The 15,901-nt window shown below is 38.9% G+C and overlaps 1 pseudogene; it reads right to left on the bottom strand.

Moving 5' to 3' along the window:
• Window positions 1–1,396: 1,396 nt before the first annotated feature.
• Window positions 1,397–14,735, bottom strand: LOC127512392 (myosin heavy chain, fast skeletal muscle-like; annotated as a pseudogene).
• Between the last annotated feature and the right edge of the window lie 1,166 nt (window positions 14,736–15,901).

The raw sequence follows: 15,901 nt of genomic DNA, 5'->3' as shown, positions 1-15,901 counted from the left end.
CTTATGGAACTTGATAAAGATTGCATCATTGACAAGATGGCAGAGCAGTGAGCTACTGCACCACCTACAAGTTTACTAGTGCTAATTAATTACTGTTTACTCTTACTGGTCTGTTATTATGCCATCAGTGAGTGAACATTGCAATCTGTTGTTACTTACACTGTTGTAGATTAAGAAGGGTTTCTACAGCCCTTACTTCATTGTACCAAAGAAGGGTGGCGGTTTGAGACCAATCCTAGATCTGTGAGTACTGAATCAGGCCCTGCACAGGCTCCTGTTTAAGATGCTCATGGTCAAACACATCCTCACATGTGTCAGACATCAGGATTGGTTCACGGCGATACACGTGAAGGACGCACACTTTCATGTTTCGATCCTTCCTCTGCACCGTTTCTTCGGTTTGCCTTCAAAGGACAAGCATACAAGTACAAGGTTCTCCCTTTTGGGCTGTCCCTGTCTCCTCGTGTCTTCATGAAGGTTGCGGAGGCTGCCCTTGCTCCTTTAAGGTATTTTCGGCTCTTTAAGGGAGCAAGGCGTTTGCATTCACAACGACCTCAATGACTGGCTTAATTTAGCTCAGTCGTAGGAGTTGGTCTGCGAACACAGGGACCAAATTCTTCGGCACCTAACCCAACTGGGACTTGGGGTCAACTGGGAGAAGAGCAAGCTCTCCCCTACGCAGAGCATCTCTTTTCTTGGCGTGTAGTTGGACTCGGTCACCATGACTGCGTTGCTCTTTCTGGACCGTGCTCAGTCAATGCTGCATTGCTTGAACCTATTCAAGCACAAAACAGCGGTTCCACTGAAATACTTTCATAAGATACTGGGGCATATGGCAACCGCAGCCGTGGTCACACCGCTCGTATTGTTACATATGAGACCGCTGCAGCATTTTCTTCAGACTTAAGTCCATCCCACAAATCTGTTGCTGCCCTTTCAGCCCTTGGTCGAAACTTGCGTTTCTACAGGCAGTAGTTCCACTAGGCCGAGTATCTAGGGAACACCACCACCTCCAAGACAGGCATGCAGTTTCGGGCTCCTGGACGTGTTGGTCCAGATGGACAACACAGCGACGGTGGCGTACATCAATTGCCAAGGTGTGCCGTGCCCGCTTGGAGTGAGAGCTCACTCCACTCGCAGTGTCGCTGCCACTTCGGCTCTGGCAAACGGTGCTTCGCTAGCAGACATATCTAGAGCTGCGGGCTGGGCTACACCCAACACATTCACAAGATTCTATAATCTCCATATGGAGCCAGTTTCATCTTGAGTTTTTGGTGATATCAGGTAAATCTCGACAAACTGGCTGGGTGTAGTGCTTGCATTAGCAAGGTGATAATGTGCGCTCTTAAGTCTTGCTGAAAAAAAAAAAAAAAAAAAAAAAAAATCACACAAAGTCTTATTATTTGATGAAATATAAAGGTTTATTAAGAAAGGTACTTTTACACTAAACATTCATATTATATGACTTCAGTAAATGCTCCTTTCAAGTTTTAAAGATTCATTCTTCTTTGACCTGGGAAAGAAGGAAGAGACAAACAGGCAAAAATGCAATTATCATAGTTCCACTATACTTCTGCTAAGAGGTAGTTCATGTATTTGGATAAACAATTTGAATAATAAAAAAAAAGTCATCTACTCAGTCTAACCTTTCCAGCATCACGGCTCTTAACTCTGAGCTTGTTGACCTGAGACTCAGAAATGTCAGCACGCTCCTCAGCCTCTTCCAGCTCATGCTGCACCTTCCTCAACTTGGACAGATAACCATTGGCTTGCTCCTCCTAAAGGTTTATATATATATACATATATGGTTCATGTATAATCAAATTAGCATTCAAATATAAATAATTACAGTGTCAACATGTTCTATTAGGTTTTACATACCGCCTCTTCAGACTGCCTCTTGTAGGCTTTGACCTTCAGCTGCAGTTTGTCAACCAGATCCTGGAGTCTGGCGACGTTCTTCTTGTCCTCGTCAGTCTTCAAAAAATACAAATATTTACTAGATTAAGTCTTGATCCTTTACTAAAAAATAGGTATTGTCAGTACATACAATATTATATGGACATTTTTGTCTGAACAAACTTATGAGGAATATAGTCATACCTGATAAGTGAGCTCTTTCACTCTCCTCTCATATTTGCGGACACCCTTAACAGCATCAGCTCCACGTCTCTGCTCTGCTTCAACTTCAGTCTCAAGCTCACGAACCTATAGTAGAGATTATTTTTAATCAAACAATTCATTCATAATTTATCATAATATAACATACTTCACATTGCCCATCATTACTATAAAGAGACTTACTCTGGACTCCAGTTTCTGGAGTTGTTTCTTTCCTCCCTTCATGGCCAGATTCTCAGCCTCATCCAGACGGTGCTGCAGGTCCTTCACTGAGACCTCCAGATTCTTCTTCATCCTCTCAAGGTGAGAACTGGTGTCCTGCTCTTTCTTGAGCTCTTCTGCCATCAATGCAGCCTTTTGCATGAATGCAGAAATTCATTAGATCCACATTTTTTAAGTACACACGTGTCTTGGTGAAGCATTTGGCTGCTACTGTTACTCACATCAGTAATGGCCTTCTTGGCCTTCTCCTCTGCATTTCTGGCTTCCTGTACTGTGTCATCAACTTCACTCTGGACATGAATAAGGTCAGCCTCAAGCTTCTTCTTGGTGTTCAGGAGACTTGTGTTCTACAAAATGATAGGCAACAGTATAAACATTTTGAATGATGCTCTCAATTTCCTTAATTTCAGGGAAACAATATGCACTTACCTGAGAGTGCAGCAGCCCAACACGCTCACTGATATCCACCAGCTCTTGTTCAGCCACTTTGCGGCCTCTCTCTGTCTGCTCTAGAGCAGCTCTCAGCTCCTCAATCTCAGACTGCATCAGAGTGTTTCTGCGCTCCACCATGGCCACCTGCTCCTTCATGTCTTCCTGTCCTCTCACAGCATCATCAAGGTGCAGTTGGGCATCCTGAACACAACAAAAGCTTTACAATGAGTGTTTGATGTGCTTTCTGTTGGGCTTTACATAACACATGTTAGATTATAAAAAAAATATGAATACATCCCAAAGTCAAAAAGAAGTCACCTACCTTGAGTTGTCCCTGAACGTTCCTGAGCTGTTTCTGGGCCTCAGCAGCCTGGCGATTGGCATGGCTCAGCTGAATCTCCATCTCATTAAGGTCTCCCTCCATCTTCTTCTTGATTCTCAGAGCATCATTCCTGCTCCTAACTTCAGAGTCCAGAGTGCTCTGCATGGATTCAATGACTCTCTGGCTGTTCCTCTTGATCTGTTCCATCTCCTCATCCTTCTCTGCAAGCTTCCTGTCAATCTCACTTTTGACCTGGTTTAGCTCAAGTTGGACACGAAGAATCTTAGACTCCTCATGCTCCAGGGTGCCCTATAAAATATAAGAACTGCATTTAAATATCAAAATGAAAATATATATTAACAACATAGTATAATGATTCTAGCAAGAATTCCATATTGATCTTCAGATACTTACTTCAGCCTCCTCCAGGGCGGTCTGAATCTCTGCCTTCTCAGTCTCCACTGTCTTCTTGGCTTTTTCCAGCTCATGGATGCCTTTCCCAGTCTCACTTAACTGCTCTGTCAGATCTGAAATCTCCTCTATAGAGAGAAAAAAAAAATATATAATCTTTATCATAATAAACATTCATTAATCATATGTGCTTACTCTTTAATGCTCACTGAAAATTAGAACATTAAAGATTTTTTCTAATTTGACGGTTTCATTCTTACGCTGCAGATTCTTGTTCTCTCTCTTGAGGGTCTCCAGTTGATCCAGACTTTCTTCATAGGAATTCTTCATCTTGAACAGCTCAGTACTGAGTGAACGAGCCTCTTTCTGGGCACCTTCCAGTTCTGCCTGACCTTCCTCATATTTCTGCTTCCATTCTGCCAGGACCTTTAGTGGAGATATTTCAGGTTTGTTTAAAAAAAAAAAAGAGGAACAAAGCCCATTCCAGCAATACTTTACAAAGAGAATATCATATGACTAAAATTGTTTACCTTGTCAAAGTTCTTTTGCTTCTTGTCAAGGTTAGCAGCCAAACCATTGGCTCTCTCCACATCAATCATGAGGTCCTCCACCTCAGCCTGGAGTCTCTGTTTGGTCTTCTCCAGAGATGCACATTTGGAGTTCACTGCCTCAACTTGTTCCTCTGCATCTTGCAGACGCTGAGCCAGCTTCTTCCTGTTAAGTAATACACATGACTCTGAATTCTAATCTATAAAATAATAAAGAATATTTATTATACAATAATATACATACTTGGACTCTTCAAGCTCCTCAGTGCGCTGAATGGCGTCAGTTTCATATTTGGTTCTCCATTGAGCAACCTCGCTGTTGGCCTTTGACATTCCCCGCTGCAGCTCAGCCTTTGCCTCTTGCTCTTCCTCAAACTGCTCACGAAGCAGGTCACAGTCATGGCGGGATGACTGCACAGCATGGGCCAGTGCGTTCTTAGCCTAGGAGACAAAGTCACATAATATTAGCTAGTCTCTGCATTATAGTAATGGACAAGTATGTGTATGTATTGATTATGCTGTATTACCTTAACCTCCTCTTCAATATGCCTCTTAAGCTCCTCAATTTGCTGAGTGAAAGCTTGTTTGCCTCTGGTGAGCTGAGAAACTAGAGCTTCCTTCTCCTCCAGCTGACGGCCAAATTCACCTGTATAGTTTCAGATTCACTGTGTCAGATTGTGCTATGTCTCTATCAGTTCATTTCAAAACAAATGGATGTAAGATTTTATCAGTCAACATTAAAAAATAGTCCTCTAATAAGACTTTGTTGCAGTCAGAAATTCACTGGTAAACAATCATAATACACTATTATTGTTGATTTTTTTATGATTATTGGTAATAATTGACATTAATTACTTTTGATATAATATTGATTTGTTCATGATTGGTCACAATTTGTCATTAGTTACCATTTTCAGTTTGAAATCTTGCTCTTTGAGCACTGAGATCATTTATCTGGCGAATGTTCTCGTCATTCTTGGACTTAATTTCACTAAGTTGGTCCTCAAGTGTGCGGCACATCTTCTCAAGATTGCCCTGTAAATACAAAACTCATTAGATATTTGAAAAAACGTTTTGTTAAATGTGACCCGTGCTGGCAAAATGAGTCATAATGAGCACATTTTCAAAAATGAGTTATTGTTATAATCTCTATTTAAAAAAAACCTTCAAAATGATGTATGATTTGTTGGAAACAGACAAAAAAGTACTTAGCTACACCTATTTGAAGTCGATAGAGTCAGCAAAGTCAATTTTGAGAAAAGTTTTAAAGATTTCTGAAGGTTCCAAAACAAAATCACCTAGTAAACATACCTTAAAATCCCTGGTAATACCACCAAATTTGGCACACACCAAGTCAAAACCCACATCTATCGGAAAAATATAAATTCATTTTTTTTTCCCATGATACCACAATTGTTTGATTAACATTAATGAGACAGACAGCCTCTATATTAAGACCTACTGTCTACAGCCTATATATTAAGACCACACTGATCTAATATAATGTTACACATAAGATGTTTTTCCCCAACAGTTAACCAAACTTTCACTTAAGACATAACAGATAATGTTTGCATGAATACAGACGTCTTTGTGCTCATGCTTTGGATCTGTCAGTCAGCACAAGTAAGATCATTTTGCATGAGTTTGAAAATCACATTTCATTGATTCAGACTCATGCAATCAAGAATTCGCTATGATTAGTCGCAAAGTTGGAATGCTTCACTTTACAACGATACCAAACTTGTGCTGAGGGGAAGTACTAGTCATCAAAAAGCCAGCAGAGAATTTTTTATGATTATTAAAACTTTAGGAAGGTACACCTCTCAGAAAACATACAAATAAAAGATAATTTTAGGTGTTTAATTACTATTTGGAGCATTGGGATCACTAGACGAGGGCTTAATGAACTCATTTTTGTAAAAACCTCAAATTTGACCAAAATCGACATTTTTCACTTGTTTTGCCTGTAGCTCCTAATTAGCCTGTGCGCATTCCAACTCATTTTGCAAGTATGGGTCACATATATTCTTTAGAATATTTCCCAACCTTTGCTTTGGCAACAGCTTCCATGTTGCTGGAAAGATCATCAATCTCCATTTTGTATTCACTCTTCTCCTTCTCAAGCTTCTGCTTGACACGCTGCAGGTTGTCGATTTGCTCTCCCAGCTCGGCCACACTGTCTGCCTGCTTCTTGCGGAGGGCAGCAGCTGTAGCTTCATGCTGGAGGGTGGACTCTTCAAGATCACGACGCAGCTTCTGGAATTCAGCTTCACGCTTCTTATTCATCTCGATCTGAGCAGAATTGGCTCCTCCAGCCTCCTCAAGCCTCTCACTGATCTCCTCAAGTTCCCTGGAGAGATCAGCTCTCTGTTTCTCAACCTTGGCACGAGCAGCACGCTCAGCCTCAATCTCTTCCTCCAGTTCCTCAATGCGAGCCTACGGTGGAAAATAGTTCATTAGATTTTGGGTGATAATGTATTTGATCATAATGATCATAATGTTAAAAAAAAATCTCAAAATACCTGAAGCTCCTTGATCTTCTTTTGGATTTGAGCACCCAGAGATTGTTCATCTTCTATCTTGCTAAGCAGCTGGCTTGTTTCAAAGTCTTTCCTGTGGGTGTTCAACAATAAGTAGTTTGTAAAAAAAAAAAAAAAAAAAAAAAAAAAAATATATATATATATATATATAAAACAATAAAAATTTTCAGTGTTTTCAAAGACTTTATGCTTTAATTACTTTTTTATTTTCTCATCAGATTGCTGCTTTTCATTCTCCAGGTCCATGACGGACTCTTGTGATAATTTCAGGTCTCCTTCAAGCTTTCTCTTGGCTCTCTCCAGGTCCATGCGGAGCTTCTTCTCTTGTTCAAGGGAACCCTCAAGCTACAGGAAAATTATATATAAGATATGAGAGGGCTCCGAGCTTGGAGTTTGGCCCGAACCTAGAGAACTCCCCCCGGTTGTGATAGGAATGGTTAGAACTAGAAGTGAGGAGATAGGGTGGTGGAGGGATGCTGGTAAACTGTTAATGAACAGGTAAGTATGCTGTATATATACCTTTTGTCGTTAATTGAGTTGATTAACTGAATGCGCTCCTCTCGTGTTAATTAGGTTAATTATCTGAACGTGCTTCTCCCGAACTTTGTTAATAAAACATAATTTAATATAATTAATTTACATAATCAACTCACATCATCAACTTGCTGCTCAAGTTTTGTCTTGGATTTGGTCAAGGTGTTGACTTTGTCCTCCTCGGCCTGAAGATCATCCAGTGTCTGCTGATGTGCCTCTTGGAGGGCTTTCTTCTCCTTCGTAAGCTTAGCAAGGCTCTCATCCTGAGATGTCATTTCCTCAGTCAAGTTCTTGACCTGTGTAATTTTTTGTTTCAAGTGAGGTTATATTTTACAATTTATATTCTATATCAATATATAAGACAGAGATTAAATCTAATTTTAAACCAACTCAGTCTCCAACCTTATTCTCAGTGGCATGTTTCTCCTTCTCCACTTTAGCCAAGGTGAGCTCCAGGTCATCAATGTCTTTCTTCAGCTCAGAGCACTCATCCTCCAGTTTCCTCTTCTTGGCTGTCAGTTCAGCATTGATTTCTTCCTCATCCTCCAGTCTTTCAGTTGTCTCTTTGAGTTTACCTTCAAGCTGGATTTTGCTCTTGATCAGACCCTCACACCTCTCCTCGGCATCTGAGAGATTCTCAGTTTCCTGTTAGTAAAATAGATTGCTATTTCATTGGAAACCACATTGCTCATTTTAATGGAACCAAAATCGGTTCATTCAGATAAAAATACTCACAGATGCTACTTGCAGCTGCAGATCATTTTTCTCTTGCAGCAGTGATACCATCTTCTCTTCAAGCTCCTTCTTTTTGGCTTCAGACTTAGCCAAAGCCTCTTTGGTTTTTTCAAATTCCTCTTTCATGCCTGACAGCTCCTTCTCAGTCTCGGCACTCTTCAGCAGAGGCTTAATCTTGTAGTAAACTTTCATCCATGGCCAGTGTTTGACATTCATGAATGAGCGGATGTTGTATTGGATAGTGTAAATGGACTCCCTGTGAAAAATTCATCATTAAATGGCATAATCATCATTATTTACTGTTTACACAGTTATCATTGATGTCACCTTTACTCACGACAATACTCACCTCCTCTCCGTCATTTTCACATACTCCTTCCTCATCACGTAGCCACGGCAGAGAGCCTGAGTCATTGTGACCAGAGTAGCCAGTTTCTCATCACGCATCTCCTCAAGAGTACCCAGAAGACCAGCTTTGAAAAACACCTAAATTTATGTAAAACAATAAATCAACAGATATTGATTTAACCTGTATAGGCTAAATGATCATAATCAGTGAATCTTTGAAAGTTCGCTGCTGAATATGAACCTTTGTGTGTCCAAATCTGTACTCCTCATGATCAATGTCGATGGATCCCAGGAGTTTCTCACTAGCCTTCTTGTTATCCATAAACTGTCCTTCAGGAATAACACCAGCATTCAGCACCTTGTATCTGTGGAAAATAGATCAAAATACTTCATGTCTTTTAATTAGGAGCCTCCTACAGGAAATGGTATTTTCATGTGGTCTAATTTACCTCTGCTTAAAGTCACCATATTGGATTCTGCTGGGGAAGCCCTTTCTGCAGATTCTGATACCCTCCAGTACACCATTACACCTCAGCTGGTGGATAACCAGGAAGTTCTCCATGAGACCTATAATGAACAGTTTACACCATGAACTTGGTAAATTAACTTCATCATATATATTGAGTGCCAGAATTTCTGTCATGACTACTCTCGGAGTGTTTGGCATGGTATTGGGTTGGACAATGTTGTATGTTTGGTCTTGGCAGAATAGATCTGCTACGCTGCTGCTGCTGGTTTTATTGCTGCTGCTGCTGCTGCAGAGTAAGTACAGGACTTGCTACTGCCAATACATACACGGCACGCTGCTGTGAGCAAGTAAGAGATGCTGCTGCTGTACAATATAGCGTACATGAATTACCCCCAGCAGATCAGCTACAGGTGGACCTGAGGAAGGTGGAGGGTTCCTGAAGCGCTGCTAAGGCAATGCTACTAAAATATTTTGAAGGTTGAGTACGCAAGTTCATTGGCTGCTGATACAGCAGGAACCAATCAGCTGAGCCCTATAGATAATGATGTGATTACGAGCAGGTTGATTTAAAGGACCTATTAGCCTACGCCATCTAGAGTTTCATGGAAGAACTTTGTATATCTTAAGCCTTTTAATACTTTACCTGGAGTCTTGGATTCATTAGGAATCAGACAGCGCACAAAGTGAGGGTGAGTGCTCCTCAAGTTGGTCATGAGTTTCCCCAAGTTCTCCTGTGGAGATTAGAAAAGGGTTGGCATGCTTTGTATTTCATTTTGTTCCTCAAGTACAGGAATATTGCTGTGATGTCATCTTTATACATACCCTGAACTGGGAGGACACAGTCTGCATGGATCCACCCTTCTTCTTGCCGCCCTTTTTAGTAGTATCTATTGAGATACAAATATAAAGCAACATGTATAAATGCAAAAACAAGAAAAAAAGTTTGGGTAAATTGTTTTTTTGTTTTTTTGTTTTCTTTACCTTCAACAACAGCTGGGTAAAGAGAAGCCAGCAGTTTGTTAGAAGACTTCTGGTACAGCTGCAGAACAGATTCATTCAGTGGATCCTTGTTCTTGTCCAACCAGCCAGTGATGTTGTAGTCCACAGTTCCAGCGTAGTGAACCAGGGAGAAGTGAGCTTCAGCCTTGCCTTTGGCAGGCTTTGGTTTCTGGAAAGCATTGTTTTTGCCAAGATGCTGATCATACAGCTTGTTCTTGAAGGAAGTGTCTGAAGCCTTGGGGAACATGCACTCCTCTTCAAGGATGGAGAAGATACCCATGGGCTGTTTATAAAAGAATGTTGCTTATTACAAAAAAATATGACATTTTGAGAATAGACAATGGAAATGAATAAATTCATAAACCATTAAAAACCTTCTCAATGAGCTCAATGCAAGAAGCCAAGTCCATGCCGAAATCAATGAACTCCCAAACAATGCCCTCCTTCTTGTACTCCTCTTGTTCCAGCACAAACATGTGGTGGTTGAAAAACTGTTGCAGTTTCTCATTGGTGAAGTTGATGCACAGCTGCTCCATGCTGTTGTACTGGAGGAAAAAATAACAGAAACATTTGCTGACTTCTGTATATGATTCAATTTGACATAAAAAGAAATAAAATAATCATTCTTACATCAAAGATCTCAAAGCCAGCAATATCCAGCACACCAATGTAGAAATTTCTTTGTTGTTTTGTGTCCAACATCTGGTTGATACGAATGACCATCCACAAGAACATCCTCTCATAGATAGATTTGCCCAAGGCGCTAACGGAGTTGTACACCTGTAGAATAGATATTTAATTCTGCTTCTGCAATAATTAGCCAGATTTTTTGATTGAACACATGGACATGCTGGAAATGTTACTATACCTGTGCCACGGTCTGGCCTTTGGTCACAAACTCATTTCCGACCTTGACTCTGGGGTAGCACAAACCCTTTAGCATTTCAGCAGAGTTCAAACCCAGAAGGTAGGCGATTTTGTCAGCCTCTGTTAAATACATTTTTAAATAAATTGTCTTAGCTCTATAGAGTCTTTTGTGTATGTGTAAAATTATAATAAATCAGGCACCAGGTATTTTTACTTTTATTTTTAGATTTATTGATATGCACAGCAATGCACACTTCTAATTTATATTTACACTAAATATTTTACACACAGTCAATGCAGCTATTACTATTTTAAAGCCCAGGATAAAACAGAAGCATTAAGACTGGTCTCAAGATATACTGCAAAAAGCACACAAGTCTCACCCTCATTGCCGTCAGGCTCAGCCTGCTCCTCACGCTGCTTCTGCTTAAACTTCATGTTACCATGATGAAGCACAGCTCCAGTGAACTTGTAGATGCCCATTTTCTCCTCATTACTAAAGCCGAGAATGTCAATAGCACTCTGTAAATTACAGAGAAGAATGAGATTTATGATTTGCCATATTTATATAGAATAATTCAATATATTTAAACAGCAACGACTCACATCAGTAGCATCCAGCTCCTCTTTATCATCAATGCTGGCCACTGTGATCTGACCCTGACTGCACATGGGGAAGTCATAGGGGTTGGTGGTGAGGAGCGTCATTTCTGTAAAATACACAGATTTTTAAAAGAGTATCTTACAATATTATCTGGCATTGAAATATTGAATGAAATATGTGCACCTACCAATCAGCTCAGGCTTATGGTTGGTCATCATCTGGTAGAAGATGTGGTAGCCTCTCTCATCTGGAAGCTGGAATGACACTCTAGACTTCTCCAGCAGATCTGTTGAGAGAATGTACTTGAGTCACAATCATCTGAAGAGTGACAGAGAAAGACAAATGTGCAGGATGGATCAATGAAATCGTGTCCACCTACATGTCTCAATGTCAGCACTAGCCAGTTTTCCAGTTGTACCGAAGTGAATTCTGATAAATTTACCCTGTTTAAAACAAAATAGCATAATACATAAAAAATAGTAATCTCTTTATAGAAAACTCTGTATAGAAAAATCTAACACAACTGACCATCTGTACTGTAAATAAATAGTGGTTAACTTACAAAACGAGAGGAGTTGTCATTTCTCACAGTCTTGGCATTACCATAAGCCTCAAGCAGAGGGTTGGCAGCAATGATCTGGTCCTCAAGAGAGCCCTGAGATGTTTGAAGGGTTTTCGGTTATTGTATATTTCATGTCTAAAGACTGTTTGCAGGCATTTCACAAATTCACATATCATATAGTTTGTGTAAATCAACATCTTTCAAAATAATACATATGACTTAGTTTTGTATCTCATACAGTACCTTTATTTTACCCTCCTTCTTCTTTTCACCACCTGATACTGCAACTGTGGCAAAGTACTGGATGACACGTTTCGTGTTCACAGTCTTTCCAGCACCGGATTCTCCGCTGGTTTATGAGAGATTAGAAAACAGAAGATAAAAGACATGTAGACTTTTCAAAGTATATTCAGAAGTTCATTTCTAAATTCTATTTTGTAAATATCTCTATAAAGATTTGCCATCTACATTTTACTTTCAATTTTTAATTTTTGTCATGGTCTGAGATTAAATGAAAATACTTACGTAATCAGGACAGACTGGTTTTCTCTATCTGTTGATTGTAATTTGTAAAATATCCAGTAAATACTTCTTATATTAACAGCATCATTTAATTCACCTTAAAGAATTCTATATAATTCAATACCATAATGTCTTACCAGTCTGCATAAACTGATAGGCGTTGTCAGAGACAGAGAAGATGTGGGGTGGGGCCTCCATACGCTTTTTGCCTCTGTAAGCAGTTACCACTTCTGGATCATACACTGGGAGCATCTTGTAGGGGTTCACAGTTGCGCAGAAGAGTCCAGAGTAGGTCTGAAATGAGTAGAGAAGTGGTCAGATTGCTACAACACAGACAAAATGAACTTAAATGCTTTTTTATGTTGTTTCAGAACCTACGTAGATCATCCATGCAGCATAACGCTCTTTGAGGTTATACAGCACAGAGGCTTCATTGAGATGGGTCATCATGGCCATGTCCTCAATCTTGTCATACTTGGGAGGATTCATTGGGTAGACATCTTCTTCCTTAGCAACTCTCTCCTATAAATTTGATAAATTAGATATTAGATATAAAAGAAAACAATGTAATAATAATTTAATGAGCATCTACATGAAATGGAAATTAAAACTCACCTCCTGAGTGTCAAGCAAAACAACTGTGACTTTGTTACCATCTTTGCTCTTGATTGTTCCCTTGAGGTACAACTCTTTGACATCAGCCACATAGCAGGCAGTCTTGGCATCAAATGGTTTGCTTTGAGCCTCGATTCTCTCCCTCTCAGGCTTACGAAGGTAAATGGCAGCCTTGCCATATGCGGCCATCTCCGCGTCCGTACTCATCGTGGCGGCTTACTAAAGAGAGAAAAGATAAAATTATCCATTAAAAATTTCATAAATATTCCATGTAACAATAAAGGCAAGACTCATGAAATGAAACACATGAATTTTATTAGGAAAGAGACATATTCCTAAGTTTAGGCTTACACATGAATACAGACACATAAAACAATACTAGATAAACATTTAGATAGCAAGCAAGAAGCAGGTAAGGGGCCCATTAAAGGCAAAAATGTCGACTGAATACGTCTTTCTGGTGATGAAACTGATATGCTGTTGTCAGGGGACAGCACACAGTACAATATGAATTGTGGTACATATGAAGGTTCAGTTCAACACAGAGATTCTCACTGTCGATTATGAGTCTCACTTGTGGACTTTCTGCTCGAGCATCCTCCGGCTACGAGTATGGAATGGAACAGACATTAAATTACATGTGTGTACTCACTAATGCTCACAATACCCTATTTTGGGTAAAAAGAGGAAATATAATACCTCCCTCTAAAGAGAGTTTTTCTCCACTGTAGATACGTGTACTGGAGTTTTTTTCTCTCAGTGGATGCATAAGATTTCCTGACAAAAATTAAGAAATTACTGTCAAAGATTTTTTATCATAATAATTTAATATTTTATAATGAAATTTAGACCTTTCTATATTTATGCAAATGCCATCATGGATTATGATAGCAGCACTGCATGCCAATTTTGAATTTAATTGAATTTAATCAGACCAACAGTTCTGTAGTTAGAGCCAATTTCATGTTTTGCTCTATTATACCATAATCAATTGGCCCTTTCCCGTTTCTTTTTCTGTTTCAAAAGAAATGTGTCAAATTTGGTGAAAATATTTCTTTTAATTTAAGAGTTATGGCCACTTATATGCACATAAATAGTTGACATACATGTATACAGAAATTTAGGTCATAGGGAGCAATCGATTCAGCATGAGTTTTGTTGTTTCTTACAGTTTTAAAGTTATTAGCATGAATGCAAGTATGGACAGTTTGTGATGCTATAGGGGGTTTGAGTTAGAGACTCCACATTTGCAGTGTTTCATGTTCAGACTGTCCTCTACGTTTGTGCCAAATTTGTATAACTTTCCCACAAGCGGTTCTATGGGCTCTTATAGACTCAAAAGTGGAAGAAGAAAAACAGAATATAATAACACGATAAAAAAAAATAAAAATAAAAAATACAATAGGTGCCTATGCTTGGCCCCTAAAAATACAGTAAATAAAGGGTCAATGGGACCCAGTCCTTAAATTAATCATACTAAAACATTTAAACATATTTCTTTGTAAATAAATTACACACGTTTTTAAAAGCAGCATGCTTCACCAGTTTTCATCTATGATACAGACTATAACAACTGTTTTCTTCTACCCTAATCCACATACTGAATCAAACTCACTTGCCTTTTGTCCTTGAGACCGGATGAAATTTTCACTACCCTTGAATTAAAAAAAAAAAAAAAAATCAATTCATTAAAATGTATTAATATAAATAAAAATACAATTACTTTAAATACAGATACATAAGTGATGATGATAAAATGCCTTTCAGTCACAGTCAGCACAGGCTCTTACCACTGGATGGAACTTCTGAGGTCTTCTCTGCATCTCTTCTGGTCTATCCTCTTGGCTTTTATAGAGGTTGTTCATGCACACCAAGCAGAATCTATACATGGGCATATATTCTGATTTATGATTAGCTTTCTTGACCCACTATTAGAAATTTATGGACAGACACACAGACATCCTATCTGATGTAATCAGTCATAAGTCAAACCTTTATTGCTTAAATATTTCTCTGACTACTGTCCAGCTAAGGTCACAGCTTCTATCTCAAAGTTCATGTGTTATTATTTATTTTTAGTCTATTAATAACATATGACACACACTGAAGTAAATAAATCCTTTTTTAGGAAGAGGGTACATTCGTAACTCATGAGAGTTGGTATGACCCTTAGCATTTTCTTGGCAGTTAGGCACATCTATATATTTTTTTTTTTTAAGTGCTTAATACAACCACACCGCAATAAAGTTAGTTCCACAGAGGTAAAGCAAGAGCTGTAGTGTGATTTTCTTACTATTTATTAAAAACAGTGATGATAAATATTAAAAAAAAATATTCAAAATGAAAAAGTATTCTTGAACAGCATTTGTTTCTTCTTTTCTTTTTTGAATCAGAAAACATTTCACCTTTTCACCCATGACAATTCTTGTAGCAGGCTATTGTGTCAGCATATATAGTTTAAGAATGTACAAGAATATAGAAAAATACTGGAAAATATGTCTAATACAGTGAAAACACATAATAAATGGCAGTTTTTCTTTGTAAAAGAAAGCCAGTGGTGCTAAAAAAAAAAAAATTACACGTTCCCATCCTGCAAAAATCCCTTTGTTACTATTTCTGCAAATGTTCAAAGGTTACATGTCTTGGTCTTCAACAGCCACAGTCTAAGCCTCAGCCACATGGAGATTAAAATGAGTTTGAGATTCAAAATCACAATATGTTCACCACTGGGTGGTCAAAGCCAGCAAACAATGCTATAGAATGTAACACACTACACGACTTATAAAATCTGAACAGATTTTATGACACTAGGCATCAAAAACTTGCCAGCTTTGTAATAGTTGCAAAGAAAAAACTGCATCATACACTAAACAACTGAGAATCACATACTAGAATTTCACATCATTCAGATCACAATAATCTCAGAAACACGTGGCTTCTTGCCTTGTTGCATGGTAGCAACCATCCAGAACACCCTAGCAACCGTGTAACAACACGTTTAAAGCCACCCAGAGGACCCTAGCAACCGCATAGCAACACACTACCAA

This window comes from Ctenopharyngodon idella, chromosome 5 (assembly GCF_019924925.1).
Source record: "Ctenopharyngodon idella isolate HZGC_01 chromosome 5, HZGC01, whole genome shotgun sequence".
In the NCBI taxonomy this organism is placed as follows: Eukaryota; Metazoa; Chordata; class Actinopteri; order Cypriniformes; family Xenocyprididae; genus Ctenopharyngodon; species Ctenopharyngodon idella.
This window is presented reverse-complemented; position numbering and strand designations above follow the sequence as displayed.